The sequence below is a fragment of the Siniperca chuatsi genome, linkage group LG17, assembly GCF_020085105.1.
Source record: "Siniperca chuatsi isolate FFG_IHB_CAS linkage group LG17, ASM2008510v1, whole genome shotgun sequence".
Lineage (NCBI taxonomy): Eukaryota > Metazoa > Chordata > Actinopteri > Centrarchiformes > Sinipercidae > Siniperca > Siniperca chuatsi.
This window is the reverse complement of record NC_058058.1, coordinates 7,742,514-7,764,111: the sequence shown is the minus strand read 5'-3', so window position 1 is coordinate 7,764,111 and position 21,598 is coordinate 7,742,514. Positions and strand designations below refer to the sequence as shown.

General features: G+C 39.5%; 1 long non-coding RNA gene across 2 annotated transcripts in view; it reads right to left on the bottom strand.

The window, feature by feature from the left end:
* The window catches only part of LOC122865018, a 60,854-nt gene that overhangs the window by 34,823 nt on the left and 4,433 nt on the right, over window positions 1-21,598 (bottom strand). The window contains exon 2 of one of the 2 annotated variants that reach the window (XR_006375369.1): window positions 19,591-19,710. This is a non-coding gene — a long non-coding RNA (uncharacterized LOC122865018). Of the gene's footprint in view, window positions 1-18,709; window positions 19,711-21,598 lie in introns of those variants that run through there. The other variant, XR_006375368.1, reaches the window with a different exon arrangement.

Genomic DNA, 21,598 nt, shown 5'->3' with positions numbered 1-21,598 from the left:
ATTGAGATGATTTTAAACAAGCTTAAAGTTGCTAGAATCAATATTTTTATAATAACAATGTGACAATGTGAAAGGGGTTGCTCGTAGTGATGAACCTACAAAGAATGATCACCTGAATCTGCAGCTTCCCTCTGCTTCACAGAGCTTTATAGTGAGTTTTAGCTCATTGTTTAGCTGTCCGGCCCACAAATTTACTGTTTTGGTTCACTCCCACCACTCTCATAGGAATGTTTTCGGGTGCAGCACGCAGTGAAAAATCTCTAAAAACTCACTGTAAATTACCTGCTCAGCACCAAATAGCAGACAGACACAGTGAGAGACTAGCTGGTGGAGCATTATCAGACTTACATTCTCAAAGTGGACAGAAACACAGCTCCAAATGAATGATAAGCAATTGTTTGCAAACAGCAAGTTCGCCATATCAACTTAAAAGACGATGTCAAGGTTTGTTTCCACCCAAAAAGCCAAAAGATTAAGTTAAAAACTACTAAAAACACTAAATAAAAGTGGAAAACTGATTATTAAAGTGTTGAAATTTGGGATTTTTAATGCACCCTTTTAAAAGTGTAAAACACTATATACCAGTATAATATATATATCTGAGATTTGGGCAAACTTCATCTGCTGATGAAAACTGTGACACGATTGAAAGTTCCAGAAGAGCTACTAAATGGACCTTGAGTTGAAATGGTTTTGTCAAGTATGTTAAAACAAATAGGATCATTGTCCATGTTTCCTCATAGTTCTCCGTTATAACAATAATGATTTACGGGAATACCTGCAGGTCTAAAAAATATCAGTGTCTGGAGATACAATGTTTTCCCCCGACAGCGTCAATATTTCTGTGCGTTGTTATTGTTGGATGACAGAAAATATCCAAATATCCCTGTTAACACCTGACGAAAGAATTTATAACGCCAGACAACTCCATTTGGACATTTGTTATTTTAATTTTCTATGCAGGCAGATCCCTACAAACAGCGTTATCCACATTCTTCATCTTGGCCTGATGCTGGTGTCACTGGCAGCCCTCCCCACTCCTTCCCTCGCCTTACTTAGGTAATGAGCTTCGGGGAAAGCCTGGCTAAGCATGAAATATCTTGGCAAACTGCTGGTGACACCGCCTGTTTGTAGAAGGAGCCTAACTCTCTCCTAATTCCTGACCCGTCCCTCAGAGATCCCGGGAAACAACACCATGGATCAAAGCTGGACCCAAAGGTCACAGAGTTCAGGACCCTGGTGGGCTGATTAGAGCCATCAAAGACACTGCGGAAACAACCCTACACAAACACATGCAATAAACTTTATAGTTTCTTGCTCTCTGGCCATACCATGAAATATTTTCTTGTGTTGCTGAGGCAATTAGAAAGGCTACGGGTATGCTGTGCGTGTTCTGCAGGGAATGAGGTCACCCAATCAACTCAAATATAAGGAAACAGCCCCTTCTCTCCACTGTCACGCTAATCCCAGAGCCATAAGCCTGCAGCACTTCACGCTCCCTGACAGATACACACCTCAAAACACTCTTAACTGCTCCATTACCTCGTTGCCACAGGCCGCGGGCGTCGACAGACAGCTTCTTACTGGGGTAATCCTGCGTCTCGCAGTGGGTTCAGGGAGATGAGTCGAGGGGTCGGGAAGGTTTGGGGTGAAAGAAGTTTAAGGCACCAGTGATGCCCAGAGGGACCAGGGATGACTGACACCACTAAGCTTGTGACATGCTTTAGCCCTTGTTTATGACTTCTTTAATGTTAGTTATATAATAATAGTCTTAATTTAATAATATATAATAATAAGCACACTTAAGAACAGAGTTATAAAGTGATTAAGAAAGTGATAAAAACAATGCTCAACATGAAGCGGAGCCTAATGTAATGTGGAACCTGATTTGAAAACCTGAAGTTTGATAACTTTGATAAAACCAAACTGAGGCTATGATGAATTATCACGGTGGAAACTGTTTTTCATGCTGTACAAGGATGCAGGTCAGTAAATGGCTTCCTGTCAAATAAGAAAACAAAGCCCTGATATTTCCACTGCTGGATGTGTGTAGACTTGAGACTTGAGACTCAAGTTAGACTTAAGTCACAAAAATGAGGACTTGAGACGTGACTTAAGGCCCCTTGAATGTCCAATTTTGGGGCGTCACTGTCAGAAAACATAGTGAAATTTTTGGTTATCAATCACAAACGGTGGTTCTGGATCACACTGAGAGTCATCGAAAGGCAGTCGATTTAGAGCTTTGGTGACCAAAGACAGCCAAATTTAGGGCCAAAGTCTTACAATGAGACTGCTACTAGGAGCCACATCTACAAACCAACCAATTAGAACATGACTTGATTAGACGCAGAAAACACTAGCATTATGATACTGTTAAATAACATATTTACCTTCAAACTCACTTTGCAGAAATGGCATTTCATGTTGGACTTTTTTCCCCCGGTCATGACCAGCGTCACATTAAGTTTAATTTTCACAACATGACAGCAGCGCAAAAAGATGATTTTTCTATTTACATCGTAGCGCTACGATTCACCAAGCATTCATCACACAATCTGATATCGTACTGTCTGACATAAAGTGTGAGAAGAATTTTATTAGATCCATCTCAGCAATGTATAAAACACTATTAACACACCTTTAGAAATAAATTCTGTGCGGTGTTCTGGCCAAACGTTTAGACATATTTTGATCAAAGTAAAACTACAGTCTACTTTCACTAAATCTATCTCCCATTATTTAGCCAAAAGAAAAGTTGGCAGAACAAGAGGAAGAGAAATAGGAGGAGGAGGAAGAGGAGAGAGAGATGGCATTGAACAACAGGAACCTTGGCGGTAATGCCCGGTAATGCGTGGTCTACTGACTGGAACTCAGCCACATAAACAGGCTGAATGTGAGGACAGAAATCAGGGGGAAAAGCTCTCAACCCGATGCAGCTTGTGGGGTCTGTCCAGTGCAGGTGGCAGCTGGCATCATTCATTCACCACCGCACTGGGAACAGCATCCCCTTCCTCAGCCTGCTGCCTCTCAGCATCATCTTAATGCATCCGAGTTTGTTTGTTCACTCGTTTGTTACAGCCGACAGACCTCCCTACAGTTCTGCAAACTTTCCAGGAACTGCTGCGTTCAGGTTGAGTGAAATCTGCTTGAAAACATGGATTGATTTGCATGCATAATTCTTTTAAGAGTCACTTCAAGCACTGTGAACATTATGCTTCAGCTTCAGTCCCAAAAGCTCAGCTGGAACATTTTCCACATAGCAGGTGGACGTAATGACTGAGTTGTTTTCCATATTTGAGGAATCAGGTGGTGTCTGGAATGGTGAATACAAAGACAGTGTTGTACAAGTCATCCAGATTGCTAACTGTGGTTTAATGGTTAGCACGCAGACACGCTGGGAGAGCGCAGGTAAAGCAGATGAAGAATGATGTGACTTAGAAGTTGCACAGAGACTTGCATGATATCAGGGGCACCACAGTCCCCTTAGGGAAGATTACATGTACACTAAGTATGCTTGCAGGCACCTGCTAAGGATTTTGCAAAATGAAATTCCTCACATTCATGTTCTGTGTGCTACGCAGTGACCCCTCAGTTCACACACTAGCATTCCTGAGGTACTGGAGGAAAGTATGATAATTTCTTTCCAGCTTCACTAATGCAACAAGCCACAGCCTTTGTCCTGCACACATTCCTCTGACACATGGAGTGGATTTGGGTAACGACGACCTGACAGCTGATCTTTAGCTGATGATGTTTGAAGCCACATGCAAGTATTGCATATGAGAAGGCAGGCTGATAAACTGTCAACCATTTGTAGCCACAAGCAGCACAGTTTGTGATGGAAAGAGATTAAATCAACCAAATCATCGTGCAGTACTGACTTTGATCAGCTCCTTTGTAATGTAAGAGACACGCTGAGCTGCCAGGCGGTACAGTTGCTCAGTGGTTTGCACTGTTACCTCACAGCAAAAAGGTCCTATGTTTGGACCTGAGCCGGCTAACTGCAGCTTTTCTATGTGGAGACTATAGAGTCTGCAGGGTTTCCTCCAACAGTCCAAAGACATACAGGTTAGGTGACCAAGAAGATCTAAACTGCCCAGAGAAGTGAATGTCTGTCTATTTCTTTAGGCTGGGGGTTGCCTAAAATGTTCCACAGCCAGAATCAAACCCTGGATGCTGCAGTTACATGGGATGTTTACTCGATCACATAGGCTTAAGCCCCCCATAAACTTGCACAGGATAACCTGGTACAGAAAGGTTGAATGGATGGAATAGTACTGTGGTAATGACCATAATCATTTATGCTAGCTCAGTGTGCTTAATTGTTTAGCAAATATTTCTACATCAACATACTTGTCCACATGCAACACATGTTGAAATGAACTCCTTGTCAGAGCATTCAAGGGAAAGACTGCTAATCTTTGGCAGCAGAATATAAATTTCTCTATTTTACAGTGAGGCCTTTCAAAGGTTTCAACTGTTAAGTTGCGTGCTATGCTAATGTACCCATGTCCTGGATACATGGTCACAGATCTTTGACTTTTAAATTTTCAAACAAGTAGCCTAAATTCATTGCTGGAAGAATGTTGAAAATATGAACTCATCGGGTGGTAGGTAATCGTTTTAGTGACTTTTAAGGTGGAAAAAATGTAAAGTATTGAATTTTATGAAAGCATGAGCATGTGAAATGTCTTGAGTTTCATGAGCTGGCTATGGTCCTGGATCAGGGCTAGTTAAACCCAAGTCAGCAATTTATCTGATCAATGGGTCAACGAATGCCATGTGACCTGACTTGCATTTTCATCAGGTGTGAGGATTCATCTAATATAATGATTATAGTAGTTATGTTGTAATGAAAAGAGAAACATAAGGAGCTAGAGAGGGACACACACAGAAAGTGCTGAGAGCAAGAGCATGTGAAACTGAAACTTAACTGTCTTTGGTGTCTATTCATTTTAATTTTAAAAAGGCACTGTGTTCACATGAATATACCTGCACACAGACAGACTGACTGACTGATTGATTGATATCACCACACACATGTAACACAGTGATACAATCACTACAGATTTTTCCAAAATCAAAAAAGTAATTTATGTCTTAGTGTTGCAACATTTGCAACAATAAGACAGTAAAAATTTGGATGATTAACGTCGTTCACAGAGGTGGTTTTTGATTTTCTCAGGCACGTCCATCTTTGCATGACTGAGCTGGCATGTTCACAGAGATCATGCGACATTTCTGAGCGGTCAGATCACTGTTTGTTTAGGGTTGGAATATCTGTGTGTAGCTGCAGGAGGTCTTTGCTCTGTGTCAGGGCGAGACCAGAGAGGCCCCACCTGGAAGTACTTCTGCGGGGTCAAAGGTCCATGCTATTGAACCTGAGTGACAACATCTATATGTAAACAAAAACACTGAGTGTAATGAGAGAAATGTTGGCTTCACTGGAACAAAGGAAAATGTCTTTCTTTGCCGCATTACTCTTTCAGACTGTTGGCTTGTCCAAGATACTTGATTAATAAAAAATAAAACTCACAGTTGTGACGTTTTTACAACTTTGACTCATTCTATACTTTCACAATAAATGATAGATATTGGAGAGGCTGTTTTTAATTAAGTTTTAACAACCTATGCCTAAAAAAAATTGCATAGTTCATGTATCAATATTTGCTATAATCAAAAGGTGATTGATTTTTATCAAAAATTGGTTTTGGAAAACGACTCTTCAGTTTAAAGATCACTCTTCAGCGTAACTATCCAAACCGCACTGCACACAGCATTAACAAAAAAAAGGAGAAAAAAAGAAGACAAAGAAAGTAATAATTATAGCAGCACAGCATTAATGTTATGATATACTTAGTCTAGAGCTGAAACAGTTAGTTGATTAAATGATTAGGCAATCAACAAAAAAATAATCTGCAACAATTTTGATGATTTATTAAAAAGGTGGGGTATGCGATTCTGGAGAAATCCAATACCATGACAAATACTATGATAAGAGTGAAAAGCGACACAGTAAGTAATGTAACTAACATTAGCTAGGTTGTGGGTTAGCAAGCTTACAGTCGCTGCTGCGAAGCTAACAGCCAGAGAGGACGAGACGGTTTCCCAGAGCAGCACACCAGCTCCAGACAGCGATACTCACAACTCTCCTGCTACTACAGCTAACATCACAACAGCAGCATGTCTTGGCAAACTAGAAAGTAAGCCGAATGTCTGTGAGCAAGTCATTGAACGTTACCTGACACACCAATCATGGCTGGAATAGTGCTGTGTGGCTCGGTCCGAGACACTTTGTTTGTTTCCCATTTACAGAGCCAGGGAATAATGTGACAGAAAAAAGGTTTGATTGATAGGTTAGACTTGAATTGAAACAATCGATGTATCAATTACAGACCAAACCTCTTTTTCCTCTTTGTAGCTTTGACCTCGATGTAACCAAATTGTTTTAGACAATAATAGGAAACATTAAAAAGTTTTAATATCAGGAGAGGCATCTCTTCAGACGTTGTTTATCATGGGGGTAGGAGTAAAAAACTGACAGCTACAGGAAGGCATCTGCAGGAGAGGTTCCCTCGCATGAGTAGAGAAGAATAGGTGTCACTTTGTTTAGTAGCACTGTTGTCAAGGTGTGGAGGATGCCAGCTAACATCAGTAGCAGAAAACAGCAAAAGGATGCAAACTATGCCAAACAATATGATGCCCGAGGATGTGCAGGAAAGCCTCTTCTAACTAGAAACAATATCAACAACAGCATGAGTTCCCAGATTTCTTTCAAAACAACAACAGAGCTCAGACCAAGTCCCTCTTTCTTGTTGTTTGTTGTGTAGGTTTGAGGTGATAAGACGAGTTTCCAAGAAGCAATGCTTCAATGCAATCTTTGTTTTTGTGTAACTTCCCAAACAAGAAGAGATTAGTTTGAATTTTTTTTTTTGTTTTTTTTGTTTTTAAACATGACAGATAAAACTCCAGGACCTGTGTAAAGTTTACAGTACATAAAAGAGGTCATGATGCTTTTTGAACTTGTTAGCCAAAATCATGAAGGCACAAGCATCAACAGCACTTTGACCCATATAGAACATGAGTCCAGATTCAACCAAGGTCGCCGAACCATCTCAGCGAGTATTTAGTCTATTCAGCGATCGCTCCTCATAACATCCACGGGGGGTTCGCAGTCTTCATGTCTCTGCTTATTGAGGCATGCCAGACATTCCCTCCACTGTGTGTGAAAGTGTGTGTGTGAATGTATGTGTTTGTGTTTGCATGCTCTGACCTGAGCACAGATGTGAACATAACATGTGAATTCACCTCCTCAAAATTCCAAACACTTGTAGCGACCACGAGCCAAAACAAGGGGATGGTTTCCTGTTTTGTTCTCTGCCCTTTTGAAAGGAGAGACTCCCACCTTTCCACCACCCACCGTTCACCTACAATCCCCCTCAAACACACACACACACACACACACACACACACACACACTTCAGTTTCATGAGAAAAAGGATGGAAAGTCTGGAGAGGAAGGCTGAAAAGCTTTCAAAGTCTACATCAGTGAGTAGTTTTCCATTTCAGAGAGTTGTGATTTAATTCACAGCTTTCGTGTTTTATCTCGCTCACAAAAAGCCACCTAACAATCTGTAAGCTACCTGTTCCATAAACATGCAACACGGCTTCCTGTTGTTCACAGACTTTCCTAAGATCAAGTGCTGCTAACCACAATGACACGGCTAGCTTTTAAAGGTACAGTACATTGTGAGGTGATGGTATAAATGTTTTCTTTCCGTGCACCCCAGCAGTTATGCAGTTAACTGCCATTCAAGTCCTGTCATCATATTTTCTCAAACATTCCCACACACAGTGATTACTGAAGCTGGGTGCGAGTAAATACTGGTGATTTTTTTATATATTATTAGAGCTTCCATCAATCATATCGAGAAATGTTATAGAAACTAGATTTGCTCTAGATTCTTGATGTTTGATGATAAAATGTTTCGCCTCTCATCCACAAGGCCTCTTCAGTTCTGAAGCACTAATAGATGCACACTCAGTTGCCAGTTTATTAGGTACACCAAGCTAAAACTACTGCAGACTAATAAAATTGCAGTCCTGCAATAAATCCCACCTTCATGAAGGTTATATTGTTCAGTTTTTGTTGAAACTGTTTTACAGATAATTTTAGAGGCTGCAGTTTGTGGTGCTTTTGAATTGCATTGCATCATACATATAGGTGTGATTTAGCCTACCCTCATTGATATAAATAGGGTGGACAAGATAATAGAAATACCTGTCTGTATAATGCAATACAACTCACAAAGTTAATGTTGTTAAATTTGCTAGCAACAGCTGTCATTTCAGCCAGCAAATTGACGGCCGCCGGCTAGAAATTAGAAGCCTGCTGTTGTTTACTTCTGTCTGAAATCAAGGACTCATTGTTTAAAAAAATTACTATGAATTTTCATGGTAAAGCCACCACGGTTATCATAGTAAACTGCATATGTTCTGTGGGAGAATACAAAGCTTGACAGGCGTAGCAACGGCAACAAAGGGGGGGGGGGGGTGCGCTGCGTAGTCAACGCTCAATTAGGGGGGGGTTTCCTGTGGTGTTGGAGGTTTAAAAAGTGGGCACTTGAGTGCACTAAATGTGGACAATGTAGAATCAGCTGCAATGCAATTACAACAAATATATGGAGGCATTGAGAGTCCAGTCTGCACGGTGCTCTTTGGACACATTTCCAGGACATTCAGATTCAATACACTTGTATTGTGGTTTTATGATGCCTTCATTCCGGTCTTACAAAACACACCTTTAAACCATTATCAAATTAACTGAGACATACTGGTGACAGCTGTCAACACAACAGGACATTCTTTCTGTTTTATTCCAAACAATTGTGAAGGTAGAGGTGTTTCCCCTGTTCCAGTAAAAGTAAAGAATAAGGAGCCAACGCTGACATTTTTAGATGAATCCTTGCTGTAAATAAACAGGGAAGGGAAGGGGGTGAGATGGGAGGAGGTGAGCTGTGTGGGGAGGGAGGCTCTTTTATTGCAAGAGTTGATTGTTCTCAGAGTCAAAACAACGCACGCTCAAGCCACTGTAGACTGGCATTGTAATAACAAACAATCCTTATTTTCTGCCATCGCGGTTTATACAATCTGAATTGTCAGGCAGTGGAAAAGGCGAGAGCCCGGCCGCAGCCAAAGTGGGTGCAAGTATCTGCCTGCACAACGCGGGATCGCAATAACAGGAACCACAGAGTGGCTCCTGCAGTGCTGCAGATAAGAGCCACGCTAAATGAGGACCTGAGGCTGTTCAAGCTGCTTCATAAAAAGTTCCAGTAATGAATAATGCCGATAATATTCATCTATTCAAAATATACAAAATACTGCCTGGAATCTGAGAGGACAAAGCCAAAACGTTCAGTACATGACACATCAAAACGCCAACCTTTACCACTGTCCTGTGTGCATCAGGGAATCACTTCTTTTCTTTAACAGACAATGTCAGGGATGATGATGACATGTTGATGAGACGCATTTGTCTCACTAAGTGACAAGTGATTTTCTCCCCTTCATGCCCTTCAGACAGCTCTGATGTAATGGAAAAACATCCTCTGGAATGCTGTTCAATTTAAATCCTTTTCTTGCCTCTACGCACTCGCAAACCATAAACTCAACAGGAAGTCGTTGTGAATGTAAAGGTGAAAGAATTGAATACGCCACGCTGTGTCCACTGTTTTGGACTAGAATCCAGGATGACTTCCAATTCATGTCCCACATGCCTTGACTGTTGGTCTCTCCAAGTAAAAATATTATGAAAATACTAACCAGTATTTCAAAAACAAACGCACCTATCAGCTTTTATCATCAGCGAGCAGAGGAGGCCTGAGGAAAGGGCCTTCCACTGTGTTATGTAATTTTAATTAAGACCCATTTTCGTGTGGTAAAACTAGGTCAGGCGTTGCATTTATTTAACATCTTGTTTACCATTTAATACATGTTGGTATGCGATGGGTGTGCTCCTACTGACAAACTGCAGAGCTGGATATAGATACCACACTCGAGAAGCAAAATGAATCTGTTCCCTCGAAGGATATACTTGTCATAAACAAACCTGTGGCTTGCACCGACTTGCGTTTCAAGGCCTCGTAATCATCACACCCTTAGATTAATCATTTTAAATATAGATACCGGCTCTTACATAAAAGCCTCCTCACGCTGCGCAAAAATAATATGAACAGAAAAGGAGGATACAGCAGGTATATCTGGAAATTGCTGAAATTGGAATGTAAACATAAATTAAAATATCATTTCAGCTGAGTTTGAGATTTGTGGCCTAAATGCTAAAATTGTGGAGCTATGGACTAAACAACCCTGTCTCCTAGAAATTACAATTATATGCTACTAAACGGATTGCTAAATACATTTTGAAGGAAATGTAATTGCTCCCTGGATTATGTTCACTGGCAACATTTTTTCCAGTCTTGGCATCATTATGTTCTTATACTGCACAAAAGTCAGTTGTCCTGTGAGCCGTTAGGTGTAAGCAACAAATGCACTTTGGTTACCTTTTTTGAGTTAGTAAATAACGTGTATTTATTACACTACCAATTGATCCATGGTCCCAATCTATACTGTTCATTGCAACAGAAGTTAATTGTCCTTCTAGTGACTGTGTTCACTAGACCAAAATGAAATCTGTGAAAAGTCTAGGAAATTGCCTGGAAATACACTCCCCAAACTGTACAAGGAAATAGGAAAAGATAGAAAGCTCTTCCTGTCTCGTGCTTAAAGTCAGTGTTGACCGTTTTAATATTTAACCAAGACGATAATATTTTCCCAAACCTTAACCAAGTGCTTTGAGTTGCCTAAAAGGAACAGTTTGACATTTTGGAAATATGCTTTTATACTTTTTTTAAGTTAGATGAGAGGATTGATTTCATTCTCATGTCTGTGCATTAAGTAAAGCATTCAGCTAGAGCTAGGAGGCAATTAGCTTAGCTTAGCAAAAACACTAGAAGCAGGGGGAATCTGCTAGCTTGGCCCTGTCTAAACTTCCAAAGTACTAAACTAATTAACATGTTGTATCTCATTTATTTAATCCACAGTCAGTGCACCCGGCCGTGGTATCAATCTTCTCATCTAATTCTTGGAAAAAATAAGTGAATAAGCGTAATTCCCAAAATGTCGCATAATTCCTTTAACATAACAATAAAAATGTAAATCGTGGTTTAGTTGCTACAAACAATTATTACAGGGGAAACAAATGAAGTCAGTTAGGATTTGAAGAATGGAGTTCACTATGAACATTTTGCTACTTTGCAGATTCATTCATTAAAAACGCTTCCTCATGATGTTGATGAAAAAAAACATAACATAACATAATCTGGGCGGCACTGCATTTATCTTAAAACATATTTGATGTTACAAATTAGTAGTATATAAGCGCAATTTCTAGGAACTACAATGACACAAAACTGTGGCAGCTTTAATTCAATTTCTCCTTCAAGAGATTCCAAAGAAGCATCTTTTTAATCCTGAACAAAACCAGTTAACCATTAAATTGGTGAGAATTAAATCTCTCTGAACTATGGATGCCCTGAGGACTTTGGCATACGAGCCAAAGCCACATTCTCACCACTCCTCATGAGGAGTGCCCAACCAATCAAAACAGCTACTGTGCTCAGATGAAGTAACAGCAAGGAGGGAGAGGAAGAATTTAGGTAAAAACTAAAAGAGAGAACGAGGGTCCCAATAGTGCGGTGACTCAGAGAAACACTAAGTTCTTTCTAACACTTAAAAACAATGAGCATTTCCACCACTTTCCTGCTCCCTCGCTCTCACTCTCCAGCTCTGCTGGTGTTTTGCTGTTTGCTTGTTATTCAGGTTCAACTGGAACACTCGCACGTTTTCCTCCTCATCACGGATTCACCAATACAGGACAAGGAAGCGCACCAGGTTATTACGGTTATTGGCAGACAGGTTCTGTTATGTTTGAGGTTATACCGACTTTGATCTGACTGCTACTGTATTTCTCATTAGGATTCGAGTTGCGAGAAAAAAAATGTTGCTATGGACGAAAAGATTTATACAACAAAACACTCCCTCTAAATCTTGTAGCTGAGTCACTAAAGCTTCAGTACAAATTCAGTCCCAGTCCTCAACGTTTTAATCTAATGTAGTCCAACTCAAAGATGCCAAGTCAAGTCTTTAATCTATAGTGCTCAAATTCGAGTGAGTTTCAACAATTAGTTAATCGATTAAAATCAACCTCAAAGCAAAAATGTAGACTTGGTGGTGCATCCAACACAGATTTCAGTTGAAATGTATGTTTATCCTAAATGTTTTGGACCTGAGCAATTTTCCCAGGAAGGTTAGACTATGATAATAATAAAGAATCACTGCATTATCACCACATGTCACTGCAACACCGCATGTACAGTATTGCATGCCACAGCAGGCACTCTACCTATGCCCCAGTTTACCTGTCAGTTTGCTTTACAGTAAACATTCATGAGCACCTCTAGAGGAGGAAAAAGGAGGGTGATTTTATAAACTAATCTGACACAGTGTTGATAGAAAGGAGAAAACAATTATGTTAGGTGAGGACACAATCACAACTTCTTCAAAATGTAGCTTTTAACCACAGGTGGGTAATGGTAGCCAGTTACATTTGGAATTAGGTACCAATTTCGGTAAAATACAGAAGCATAAAGCTCTGAGTCTATTTATTTCTATTAGCAAATGCTGAAGTGCAAAACATGCAGGTAGTCATTTGGCTAAATAGCTAATAGGTAATCTATCTGCTACAACTTGAGTTTTAGTTCTTTAGTTCCCAAATAGTTTTTATTTGTTTGTTTTTTTACAACTTGTGTTGCTTCAAACTGTTGAAAGCTAAACATAAAATCGATTTGATGAGTGCTTCGAGACGTAACAAAGATTCAATTCTGGATTTTAGATTTGATCAAATGCTAAAACCCTAATCCTACTCATAGCACTAAATACATCTGAATGTAACTGTTAAAATGAGTGTTGATTAGTGTTTATTACTAAGTTTTAGATAACAGAATGCCTTGCATTTCAATTCTGGTAATTATTAATGGTTATATATTTCATGATACACGCACTACCAAATATATGTAATTTTAATGACTGACCCGCAGAGATTTATCACCTGACTCTGCAGTTCCCCTCAGCTCTGCAGAGTGTTTTAACCTCTTTCAGCTCATTGTTTTGGTTTTATGCTTGAACTCGTGTTTTCAGTGAAAAAACTCTAACAAACCCACTGTACACTACCTACTCAGCGCCATACTGCAGACAGACACAGTTAGCGACTAGCTGGTGAACACAGTGGAGCATTTAGCAGCTAAAGAACCAGAAATCTCCCGGAGACCAAAAGAACAGCTAAAATGAGAGTGAATATTGGACTTACATCCGTCACGTTGAAAGCAACAAAATGATAATGTTGCTTTGTATCTGCTGGATATGTAAATAAGCAATTGTTTAGCCACAAGTTAGCCAAAACAACTCAATAAGGTGATAAAATGTCAGTATTGTGTGGCCAAAACAAAATTAATTAATGCAGGTTTAATATCAATGTTTTATTCAAGGTTTATACATCTGTTGTGTTTTAGATCAAAGGATATAAATGTATTAAGGTCATCTTGCATGAAAGTATCACACACATACACACAAATTGTGGTTCTTTTACTAAAAAGCGAATGGTGCCGTTTCAGGTAAAAGATATCTATAGACCATAAGTGTAGAACGTGTAGTCATGATTGGGAATGAGGCTGGTGAAGCGGCATTGCAGAAATTGTTGACAATTCAACTTGTCAAAAGAAATCTCACCACAAGGTCCACTTAATAGCGGTTATGGAGCTTTCAATCATATCACATCACATGATCTTCATGAGAAGATAGAGTTTGCTCAGTTGTCATGGAACTGCAGACGTTCAAATGTCCAATTTTTCAGAGCACTTTAAGGACCTCTCGTCCATGACGGCTTAACAGTTGAGATTCAAAGATTCATTCTTGACTTTGGAAACAGCAGCTGACAAAATATTCTCAAGTAATAATAAAAAATTTGCTGATGAAGATTGTGTGATATGACTTAAAGCTCCAGAACAGGTACTAAAGGGACCTGGTGGTGAGATTATTTTGTTAACCACTGTTTCCAAAGTCTTTGAACGAACTTTGAATCTCAACTTAACTATAGTTTAGGGCCATTTAAAAGCAAACTGGCCATTTTTGGACACAAAAACAAGCAACAAAACAATGAAACAAAGTCAGCACAAGGGTTAAATGTTAAAACAACCACTTACATCTCACTGAATGCATTAATCTGCATTGATCTCTACATACATCTGCACCTCTAATAAGATACCTTTGGGAACTCTGATGGGACAAATCTGTTCCATGCAATGTCTGCTCCACAAGCTGCAGACACACACACACACACACGTCGCTCTATTAATAACATCGCATGCCGGCAGTTTTTCTTTACCGACTCTCACGCCATGACATCACAGGGTTTAACATATTCTCACTGTTACAGAGAGGCTCGCGGACTGACAGCCGGTAACATTAAGCAGCATTCCTTACATGCTGCCCTGTTGGGGAAAGCAGTTAGAAGATCATAACATATTTGAGTGACATTTGATGAGCGTGCAGAGCTGAAGGGAAGAAGCTTAAAGAGGATTTCACTGATCATGTCAGAGCCAATAAACGGTATCGCTCAGTTCAGTTCAGAGTGGAGCACATAAGCTAATCAGACTGGAACCTGGTGTTCAAATCGTTGTGTTCCTCTGACATAATACCATCTAATTTTACAGCCGCTTGGCTCCATGTCTAATTGCTGAAACTAAAAAAGGTGTGTAAAGGAAATAATACTTGTAACTACAATGGATGTGTGCCAGAAATGTCTTCCATCAGGGCCTGTAAGTATAAAACTTAAGAAATGGTTGTAAGAATCCTACACTTTGACTTATGAGTCAAAAAATTCTTAGTAAAAAGTAGGACTCAGAAGCTCTGTATAGTGAAGATAAAAGTAACTTTTAGCAAAGTGACTCAAGTGTTTGACAATAAGGGACTACAATTATGTCTGCCCAAAAAGCTCTCCCTCAAAAACTGAATTAGCCAATAGCAGGCCAGCAATGAATTCATGATTCATTGTATCAACTGTATTTATAGTATTCTTCAATACACTGAAGCATCTTTTAAACTCACCAGAATTCTTGTATTTCACAAATAAGCGGATATTTTATGTACTGTACATTTTATAATTGATATAAATATGTTTATGTGAACATTTGGTCAACATTTGATTGTGTTCATGCTGAATCCATCATGTCATGAACTTTTCATGTTGTGTAGGTAGTGTAGGCATTGGGACAGACCTTGTATCTTTTTTTCATTATACTATCATCATACATTTCCAGAATATGGAAAGTGTGTAGCCGCTGCCTCTGCTGGTTACCCTTAACTGACTTAGGAGACCTCTGAAACTCTCAGATAACTGACCATTTGCAAAGCCCCGCCCCCTTGGTTACTGTTGCTACACCTGTCAAGCTTTCCGTAATTTTTTAAACAATGGGTTCTTGATTTCAGATAGAGGTACCAAAAGCAGCCTCTCATTTGTAGCTGGCAACTGTCGATTTTGCCACTGACATGTTGTTGTTGGCAGATGTTACCAGCTTTTGCTAGCCAGCTAAGTAAGCTAACATTAGCTCCGTAAGTTGGGTGAAAATGCCATCTCTGGCTGACTTTTCCTGACTTGTTTTAAAAAACGGGAATCTTGTATAAGGAGTCTTAAATATGTACTTGATGGCTCCTGTACATAACTGATGTGTAGTATTCTAAGATCGATAAGGAAAAATGTAAGGTCCGACTGTTATGTCATTCTTATATGAACCTGTCTGGATGCTTAGCTTACATACTATATTTTTCAAATAGTATGTTTTCACTTTCACAAGACAAAAGGCTTCTAGGATGAGATTTAACGATTTGGTGGTTAACGTGACGCTATCTTGAGCGTAAGGTTGGCTGGAGTTGCCAGAGTGTAAACTTCTCAAATCCAACAAACAGCAGGACAGAGCTGCTAATATTAGCCTAAACTCTGATAGCATCCAGGATCAGCTTCCACACAGGGGGAACATGCTAACAGCAGACGTGTTAGTCATAAACAGGGCTTTTCTTTTTAAACATACCCTTGTACCCAACAAACTTAATGATGTACTACTCCTTGGCATTGGAAATAATGCTCACTTGCTACTGTAGGCAGTAAGTTAGTTAGCTGGGCATGCTAACAACAGCAGCTTATGATGGAGCAGATAAACATTCTGTATAATAGGGTAAAAAAACCCTCCAAACTCTAAAAATGCTATACAGTCAATTGGGGAGCTGAGACCTAAACACTTTGGCATGTTTATGCATGGTACTTATTCTTAACTCTAACAATAAGAGTAAAATAATGTCAGTCTTAGGATTTTGACTTAGTCACATGTAAGACCAAAATTTTACTCTTCATACATACTGGCCCTGGACTCAGTCACAGTCAATATGATTGGGAATGTCAAAGAGATTTCAGCACCATATAAGATAAGAGATCACTTCCAATGATTGTCTACCTCCATAACTTTGAAACGAGAGGAGAATTTGATACTGATACATCATGAGAGGATAAAGTTTATTAAAATATTTGGTACCTGAGACCCTAAAAAAGTCATATTGGACAAAAACAGAATGTCCATATATTCCTGTTTGTGTGTGTTTGGGATCGGTTGTGTAGGGGCATTTCAGATAACAACCTGATCTCAAGAATATCAGAGTGTAAATACGCTCTCATTGAGAGGCATGCATCCGGTATGCCATCTGATATGGCTAATCCAAAAAGGCGTGAAAACTCCTCAGCATGACAAGATACGGGATGAATCATGAGGAAAAGTGTACAGTCACGAATACCCTCATCGTCGCCTTAACGTTACAGCTTTCTCCGCCAAATGTCAAAATCTGTTTGACTCCTATGTCAGTAGTGTTGTGATAACATAACAATTAACTGGGTGATTAGGGAAAAACTAGGGGAAGAAAAATACAAATGCACTGTCAAAAGGAAAGGTTAATTCCTCCATCCAAGCAGGTCCAATCCCAGCTGTCCGGTTGATAAAACAGACCTAAACAGATTCTGAACATTCCTGTGCTGATGCACCAAATGGCCGACCTCTGCCAGAGGCAAGGCGGTATTACCTTCCTGACGCATGATGTCATGGACCACCACCTCCGTCTGCTATCTCAGTCCATTTCAAATGGCAGCTCATCCTCATCCCATCAGGGTATGAGGGCTTGTAACATCCCGTCTCTGCTTTCAAAGCCAGCGTTAAGTGACAGGATATTTGCAGGTGGGGTTCACGTGGAGTGATGGTTAAAAAATAAGCCACAAAAAAAAAAATCATCTGAATAATATGAAAAACACAAATTCTTGTATAAAGCAATATCAAATTGGACAAATCCTTTGACCTCCTAAACATCCCTTTAAACGGGCCTGTTGCCAGTCCGATTTCCTCTGGCTTATGGACTCTTGCAAATACACAGCAGTGCAGACACCAGAACTGAATGCATCCCTCCAGGGTTAGTATATACCCAGGAGAGCCTGCTTGTTATACCCTTCTTTCTCTCTCAGACAAAGAAGGATGAAAGTTTGGCCAGGACTGCTGTGCTGGAAGCTGACAAATGAACGCCGGGTTGGCAGCAAGAATGTGGTTATGAAACAAACCAAACTTAATGTAGCACTCATCCAACAGTTATATATACAGTGTACAGCTATTACAGGTTTCATCATAGTGAGCAACAGCCCTGATTAAGGCTGTTTAGGTGAAAATGTCTCAGTGTTATTGCAGGCATGCAATATTTAGTCAAATTTGTCAGGCATACTATTGTATTTTTTGTCTTCTGAGTTCAATGCAAGCACCACAACAAGATTTTCTTGGATGATGCACACTTCTGCTTGCATTGTTCATATCACAACCAAACACTGTGCAGTCCACAGATACACACACACACACATAAACATTTTGAAAATCAGGCTGCACAACTTATTTCCCCAAATACTAAACAGGAACACACACCAGAGACTTATGTCACACAACAAAACATGGAGATATTCCACTTTTCTATTTCCCTGTATTGACGCAAACAACCGTCTCCTATAAATTACGTTTATGTACTAATAATAATAAACTAATATGCAACAGCAAATACATTTTGAGATAAACTACTACCTGACTATGTTTTCTTAGGAAATGTTGTTAATGAACATATTTGGCAAGTCACAAAAATGTTGATACTGAGGGTATCAGTAAAATGTTCATTGACAACAAAATATCCGATCTTGCAATATAATATCCACTTGTAGTAACTACAGCATTATCAAACTTTTTATGGTTATATTTAGGCACTGGCAGCACTTGGTTAAGGTTAGGTTAGGGAAAGTTCATCACCACAGTGACTTGAGACATGACGGGTTCATAAACATATAACCAAAACCACGATCCTTCCCTAACCTTAACCAAAGTGCTTTTATTGCCTAAACCTAACCCAAACTTATTTCAGTGGCATTGCTTATGTCTCCACTGGTCTGCACCTCACTTTAAATGTGCGCTCCAAATTTTAAAATCAACACAGAAAGACAGACGTGGAGAGAATAAAGAGTAAAATGATATTCAAGTTGAGTATAACAAAATTTTAACAATATGACACACAATAATGACTGGACAGTTTATCCTCTTAAACCCCACTGATCCGTGACCACAAAGTTTCCAAAGATATCTCGATATATATCTCGGACTGAATTTTGGGGAAACATATATAAAATGATGTATGACGACATCTAGAATATTTCCATTTAATGTGTTGGTGTAGCCATAAAAACACGGTGCCTTGTGTTTGAATATTTAACTGAGTCTAACATCATATAGCTTCAATGAAGAGAAGGAACAAGCTGATAAAGAATATGTATGTTATACTTTCAGACAGTGTGGAATAAGATGATTTTAACAGTAAAATTTGTAAAAAGTAATGGGTTAAAAAACAACCAGAACCACTATTAGTGCTCCGACTCACATTAACCAAGACTGAAATTATCATGCAGATATGCACCGTACTTATACTGTAGATGGAGGTTTAGAAGTTACACAGATTACAACCCAACTGCAAACTGATGCAAACATAAATTGACTGAGAGACTCCTGCCAGTTCTCTTTACTCTTCGCTCCATGATCATCTAAGTATTACCTGCTAGCGTGCCTATTAAGCATAAGTACAGGGTTTTCCAGTGGCCATGGCAACGGGGAGACTGATTGAGCTGCATGAGCAGGAAGTGCTGCGAGGACAACAGGATGTGCCCTGGCTCCGCCGTCGAGGGTCGAAGAATTCAAGGAAGTTATTGTACTTTGTGGAATGGGCTCAGGAATGCAAGATGTCTGCCGTTTTTTTTAGGTCTGAGTTGTATCACATGTTGGAGGCGACAGGCTTTGAAGACAATGTGACCCTGTGTGATACATGTGACACCGTGCTGGCACATGGATGTTTGTGGTCACCCACCTCCACATTCTCCTCCCACAGCCTGAAGGGTTCACAGGAATAAAACCTTCCTCATCAGTTTTTCAGGCGATGGACAGAGACGTTTGGGCCCGTCAGCAAGGTAGATGGGAAACCTGTCACCTGAAAAATACATGACAAATGTGGACCTTACAACCTCACTAGAAGGTGGTTATCAGCAAAACAGTGACAAATTCAGTGAGCCATCAAAATCTGGATGGCAAAAAATGGATGCAGAGTTCCAGATAAAATAAACAGCCAATGTAAAAGCAGGATCCTTGACCACTTTGAACCCCAATGTGCTCATGAAGTTTCCCTTTAAGCAGCTTGAGCTTTGGCTTAAACATTCTTTCCAAACTGTAAGACATCGTTCTATATTCTCAAAAGAAACATTAAACCTACAATGTTTCCCCAAAACAAAACCAGGAAAAACGCGGCACTCCAGCAGTATAAAAAGGCAAAAGAATCATCTCGTGTCTTGAACTTAGGATAGTTTAAGTTTGCAAAAGGTTTAGCCTAAGTAAAATAATCCATCCTAGACACCATTTTTTATGACAAATGACTAAATTTACATGTATTGTGAATGATTTCATAAATTTTTTCCCCTGTAAAAAACCTGTGTTTTAGATTTGATCTTTGCTCAGATACATAGTTGACCAAGTGATTATGTAAGAGAAGCAGCTACTTTAAATAAAATAATTACACTTTAATTCACCGGTTGGGACACCACCCAATATAATCAGGCAAATTGAAATTAATTAAGTTAATTAATTGAATTAATTAAACCCAGATCAATAAGTTTATCAGTCTTTAAGAAGGACTGAATTCCTTTCGAAAGATTGACCTTGTCTTCTGCTTCAAAGAAAACACACAGACAACTTCTTACTGATTAAATAGGGACATTTATTTATAACTAAATAACTGAATAAATGAAGGATTAATAAGGTATAAAGAAAATAACAACGCTCCCAGGTGACTTCGTGAAGGCAGTCGGTCACCGAGCTGATGAGGTCTCTTGGCCGGTCTGGCGGTCTCGTTTTGGGGCCGATGGCGAAGGTCCGGTCCAAGTCGCTGCTGGCTCAGTTCTCTGGGAGATGCAGGATTCAGAGTTTCTTCGGTTCTAACCTTTGTTGTGTTAGAACACAGACGTTCTCCAGGTTTCTTTCAGAAAAGCTTTACTTTCAAGTTGGCTGGCTTCCAGCGTCTTCTGTAGAGTGTGATGTCGTGGCTTGTCGAATAAAATATCTCTGGCTACGCTAACTTCTTCAACTTCTAGGCTTGAAACACTTCAAAAAAGGAAAAATAACAGAGGCTTAGTGGTAAAGTTACAAAAGATAAAAGTCAAAAGAAACAACTCTTCAGTTTACCACTGAGGCATTAAAGACTTGCTTGGAAAAAGATTAATTGTGAACGGACTTTAGGCGAGGAAAAGAAAACTTAAAGAAATACGTATTAGGAGAATAAAAAGGTAAAATAAAATAACCGTTGAGTTCATAACACACATTCTTAACACTATTAATAAGTGGCATAAGGTTATACAATACAGTTTGCTTTAATACAGTATAACACCTACAATATTATACCGTTTAATAATGCCGATGGTTGCAGAGACTTCTGTCTGTTGGTCATTAGGTGGCTGTGTTGTGACCTGGTGAACACGAGGCTAATTCCCTGAATTCATAACTTGCTCATTTAATGTCCTACAAAATTTGGGTTAAACCTCAAGGAAACGTGCTGATTAATGTTAGCTGGATTACTGATTGGTTATATAGCTAATTCACATTAATTCAGACTTGGGTTACAAAGCAAGAATATCACAGTTGCTTTCACCTCTGGATGTACTTTCCTTTAAACCTTATCTAAGATCACATCAGGGAGTGAGAAAAGAAAGAGTTGTTTGTTTGCATGTGTGTGTGAGCGATAAGGGAGGAGAATATGTTACCTGTCTCTCCTCCTTTCTAATCTAGAGAGTCAGTTTATTGTCTTTAAATTTTGCTGTTGCTCAATTAGC